Genomic DNA, 6,000 nt, shown 5'->3' with positions numbered 1-6,000 from the left:
CACGGTTAGATTTTGCTCACTTCTTCCCTTAAGCTTCCTTTCTTTTCTTCGATCCTACAAAACATCAATTGTAATCTCATCACATTATGTATTAAGAATCTAGAATAGAAGCCTAAAAGAGCTAGTCAATGGATTTTACCTAAAGCAGAGCCATACGTTTTGACTCTCCCATCTCTTAGATCTCTTAGGTAAATGGGGCAGCTTCGTCTCCAATGCCCCTTCTCTTGGCAATAAAAACAAATAGACTCTTTTGGAACAGCACATGGAACTACTTCAGACATCGCCTTTCTCTTATGATCAAACTTTTCGATCATTGCATGTCTTTCGTTGCCATTGTCTACATCCATTGAGCTCTCGAAGGCAGATTCACCAATCAACATTGTTTTTCTATTGCGCCAAACCATTGCTGATTCAGTAGCAATAAGCATTTAGGTGAGATCTATAAGGGCCACGTCGCGGTTCACCATATAGTACTCTCTTAGGAACTCACTATACGAGTTAGGAAGTGACTGAAGAACCCAATCAACAACCATCTCCTCACCGACAACAGATCCCATCATTCTTAGTCTATCAATGTGCGACTTCATCCCTAGGACGTGTGCACACACCAACTTTCCTTCTTTATGTTTACTTGCCAAAACGGATTGAGTGATATTGAACCTTTCTATTTTACAATCTTGTGGGTTAGGGAGAATAATTGGAGGAGGAGGAGGAAGTGAAGCATGATTTCTTGTTCCTCGATCGAATCGTGGAATGTCATCTTCATGTGGAATGCTTGTTCCACGGGATTTGGGAAGACCATAGTTGTCAAACTTTGACATCTACAATATGGGAGAAAACGAATTCAAGTTAGTTGATCGATTGAGTCTTTAGTAAATCACCCAAATGAGATACTAAGGCTAGGACCCAACACAATATTCTACAACTCGGGAGAGGGATGCCGTAACCCTAATAGCAGAATATTTGAAGGTAACTGAATGACGATTCACTAATTTCCACCATGAAAAACGAAAAAGAAATTTAAGTTTTAAATCTATGAAAACTCCTAGATCCTTTGAGATTCATTGAACTTTCAATGGCATGTTTAAATCTTGATATGCCCCTCTTGTTTGTGACTGGGATGCCGAGGATCACAAAGCGGGTGTGAATAACCATGCAAACTTACATGGTGCCCTCACATGTTACAGTCACCTATTCGATGTGTCGGTAAACCACACACGCTCCACCGAACTATGACAAACATTGAGCACCCTTTGCTACCTTTGCTTAGACCCATTTAGTGTGCCGGTTAACCACACACGCTCCACTAACGTCTTCGCAAGGGCACAAAGTGTAATTTCATGGAATTGTATCAATTCACTTTTGCCTAAGTAAATAAGATTTGGAATTTTATGAAAACATTTAGTTACTTTTATACTTATAATGGAAGGTTTCGTCCTATCCTACCCATTCGGCTAACGACCCTCCACTAGTCAAGAGTGTGGTGGGTAAGAGTGGATACCCATTCAATCGCCATTTTATAGGCAATTTCCTTAAACACCCCTTATAGACCAGCTTCGTGAATGAGGCCTACTAACGGTAAGACTGAGTTTTACTCATACATATATATAATGTTAGACTTTTAATGTTATATATAGTATAGGGTGTATTTTATACTTTCAAAATACTAGGTGGTCTAATTTAACAATTATACTTTTAATTCAATTAAATTGTAAACCTAAACTTTTATGGATTTATTAAATCTCTATTAATTATACACCTTAATTAATTAATAAAACCATAAGGGTGTGATTTGAACTTTTTCAAAACTATACTACAGTTTTAGAATTTAACATTCCTAATTAAACTTTTAATCAACTTTTAAATTCCAAAACTTGAGGGCAAGTTTTGAAACATTTCAAGACATTAGGGTTTAGAATTTAAATATACATCAAAATTAAACCATTTAATCAAAATTTAAATTCCAAAACTTGAGGGCAAGTTTTCAAACCTTTTTTCAAAACATTAGGGTTTCAACTATTTAAATTTCAAAACAACAAAACTTTTGGGTTCAAATTTAAACTATAAAACCTAAAGGGAAAAATATGAAACTTTTCATGACAACAAGGATCAAATAACAAATAATTCAAATTAACATTTAATCACATAATTATCCATATTTGATTTATTTAATGATTTCTTGCAAAACAATTTATCAATTTACTTAAAATAATTAATCAATTATCACATAAGGAAACAATTATCTTATTAATTGATAAATATCTTCAATTAGATCAAAAATACAGTCAAATATATCATATAATCGGATTAATATTGATCTAACATGATAAGGTAACTATCCATAAGCAAAAACAGCAAGAAATCTCGAAGTACCCTCCATCTGACGAGTTGACTCGGCGAGTCAGGCATGGACTCGGCGAGTGCAGCCATGGACTCGGCGAGTCTAGCCTCCAGAAACCCAAAAAACGAATTTTCCAGTTATACAATGCATCAATACAATTGAAACCAAGCTAGGCTCTGATACCACTGATGGGTTTTAGTCATAAAACATCCTATGTGCTCATACAAACCCTAATGCTTGGATCTAGGTTTCTCTATTGTAAATGCTTTGAATCCAAGACTATAAACCCTAATTCTAGCATACAAGTAATCATATTAGATAAGAATAGGTTTAAGATGTTACCTTGATTGTTATGTAGCAATAACAATCCCAATTCCTCCTTGAATTGACTTTGGAAGGCTTAGAGTCACAAGTGTCACTCCTCTGTCACAAACACCATAAGCAAGAGGATGAAGAGGAGAGAGGATGGAGGCTGCCCAAAACGTGTGAAAACCCTAGAAAAGAAGTTCCCCACGTTTTTGAGCCTTAAGGGTTCTTTATATAGTGAGGCTATTAGGGTTATCTAACAAGGAAACCCTAATTTGGTTGCTTAAGCCCTAAGCAACCCATAGACTCCTTTCATCAAGCCCTTGGACGATTTCCTTATGGGCTTCACATAAGAATTCGTCCACCTCTTGATTTAAGACAATCCATGGCCCAAATTGTAATTATCTTATAATTACAATTCCAGTCCCTTAAGTTTAATTAATCTCTTTTTAGTCACAAAACTAATTACTAATTAATTCTTGACTAATATTAATTAAACAATATGATTTCTCCTTTAATATATTATTCTCATAATATATTAATAAATCATATTTAATCCTTTCTCTCCATAATTCATCCTATCAAGTTGTTTTTTTGAAGGCAACCCAAAAGGACCATGCACCATCGGGTCAAGTACATACCAAAATAGTTATGGACTTAGACACTAATCCAACAGGACTCGCAAATAAGTATAAACTAACTTTGTTTACAGACTCTCTTCTTCATTTGTTTTATTTTAAGTAATAAAACAACTTTTATATATGCTATTAGAAATCAAGGACTTCTAAACTGGCATCTCTACCTCTAGGACGGATAACATGTTTTTCTAAAACTGATGGTTTATTTTCTACTACTAGACACTCTTTCAAGACCGCTTTTCATAAGAAAATATAGGATTTTCTTGAAGAACATTTTTCAAATGGATTCAAAGAACATTTTTCTCTAAAACCTAAATGCTTATGAACTCACCAGCTTTATGCTGATATTTTTCAAAACTGCTTGTATTCTCAGGAAATTAGTAGACAGGTACTTCCAGGAGCTCGGAGAGGCCGGAGCATTAGAGTCGCGTCTTTACTATTTTACTTTTGCTGTGAACAAAACTATGTATTAAACAATGTAAACCTTTTTCATATAAGTATTCAATGTCTAGTTGTGTTTACTATGCTTGCTATGATACAATTGTTGTGATACTATACATGACGTCAGCCACCCCCGAACGTTTCCGTCGTTCCGGTTTGGGGGTGTGACACTGACTCTATGTATTTTTATGATCAAAAGTGTATTTAGACAAATGAATTATCAAAGTATAAAGTGCAATAGGTTTTACACATGTAATTTATGGGTTTTAGACAAAAGAACATCCTATGTTCTCATGCAAACCCTAATGCTTGGATCTAGGTTTCTCTATTGTACATGCAATTCATCCAAGACTCAAGAACCCTAATCTAGCATATGTATTTCAATATAATCTTAAGAATACAGATCTAGATGATTACCTCTTCTTTAACGGATTGAATCTTCTTGTCTTTGGAGCTTAGAGAAGGAGGAGAAGCGCCAAACCCGTCCTAGGGTTCTTCCAAAAGAGTTCCGCACGTTTTTAGGGCTATAGGGGTCTTTATATATTGAGACAATTAGGGTTATCAGCTAAGAAACCCTAATTTGACTGCTTAGGCCCTAAGCAGCCCATGGACTCCCTTTAGAACAGCACTTGGACGAATTCCTTATGGATTTCCCATAGAATTCGTCCAACCTATGTTCCAAGGTGATCCATAGCTCAATTGTAACTATCTTATAATTACAACTCCAGTCTCCTAAGTTTAATTAATGTCTTTTAGTCACAAAAATAATTATCAATTAATTCTTGACTAATATTAATTAAACAATATGATTTCTCCTTCAATATATTATTCATATAATATATTAACAAATCATAATTAATCCTCTTTCTCCATAAATCATCCTATCAAGTTGCTTTGAGGCAACCCAAAAGTACCATGCACAACCGGGTCAAGTACATACCAAATATAGTTACGGGCTTAGACACTAATCCAACAGTAATCTCATATAAGTTAAAGAGATTTGTTTATGGTTTTGACTTAGTGTGTTTAGACTAATGAATTATAAAAGTGTAAAATGCAACATGTTCTACATAACTTATCAAACCTAAGTTATAATTTGATAGACTGTTGTGGAAAGCCTTTGTAAAGATTTTTTGTTCAATTAAATCAATATTTGACACTTAACCATTTGAATAATTCATTCTCATTTTATTCTTGCACATTCTAGAATGAATTTTCAGGGTTTTAAAATGAGCCTATAATCGAACTACGGACGAGAAGCCTCTGTAAGACACAGTGAATAGATGTGCCGAAATCATCATTAACACTTCAACAACATTGTGAAAGTATGAAGAGAATGAACAATTACACCTTTATTGACTCATTAGACGGTGGTTGTAGCAAGAAACCTCAGGCGGCACTGTCAACCCATATAGATCTATACCAATCACTTTTATGCTCCTTGCGGATTAACGGTTATAGCATGGAGGGATTTTATTATGTTTCATGTTTTTAGTGGATGAAGAGTATCAATATCATATAAAGACTCCTGTAATTATCAGATCTAGAATTGTGTGTGTGTGTGTGTGCTTCAGTCCCTAAACTTTAATAGAAAGTTTATTTGACCAATTCATTTAAGTTTCAGGAAAGTAAATCAAACTTACAAAACTTAAGTTGTAAAGTTTTCTATACTTAGAGATTAAGTTTTAGAACAAGTTTTCTGATAAAAACCAGGCAGTGTAACAACTGCGTGTTACCATAATCACTATTATGGTATCAGAGCATGGACCCTAAAGTATTGTCTCCCTCCTTCAACCCAAGCTATGACTTCATTGCTCTTCACTTTACGATCTATTCATCTACATTTGTTGCAATCGCTTTACTCATATGCAAACCTAAATTATTCAATCCATTCATCTGCTGAAATCAAAGTTTTCTTCATGGAAAAAGACGATTTTGGATCTAGTGAGGTGAAGGCCACGGTTCTGCACCCTACATACACTGTGAAGAACGTTCAGAAAAATATATGAACTCTTGATGGTGTTAAGGTAACCTACTCTTCATGGACCAAGCTTTTCGTCTTCATACCAAAGCGTACAAGGTCCTGGACCACATTGATGGAACACAAGCACCTGTTGAAACTGATCCTAGTTACAACCAATAGGTTGAGATCGATGCTCTTGTTTTATAATGGATTTACAACACTTTATTTGATGATCTAATGATTCATATTCTGGAAAATAATACCACGGCTCAAGCACCATGGAACAAGCTCAAAGCAAACTTGCTCAACAA

The sequence above is a fragment of the Lactuca serriola genome, chromosome 5 (assembly GCF_051521515.1).
Source record: "Lactuca serriola cultivar US96UC23 chromosome 5, Lser_US96UC23_V15, whole genome shotgun sequence".
Lineage (NCBI taxonomy): Eukaryota > Viridiplantae > Streptophyta > Magnoliopsida > Asterales > Asteraceae > Lactuca > Lactuca serriola.
The sequence above is the reverse complement of the archived record's forward strand: the minus strand, read 5'-3'. Positions refer to the sequence as shown.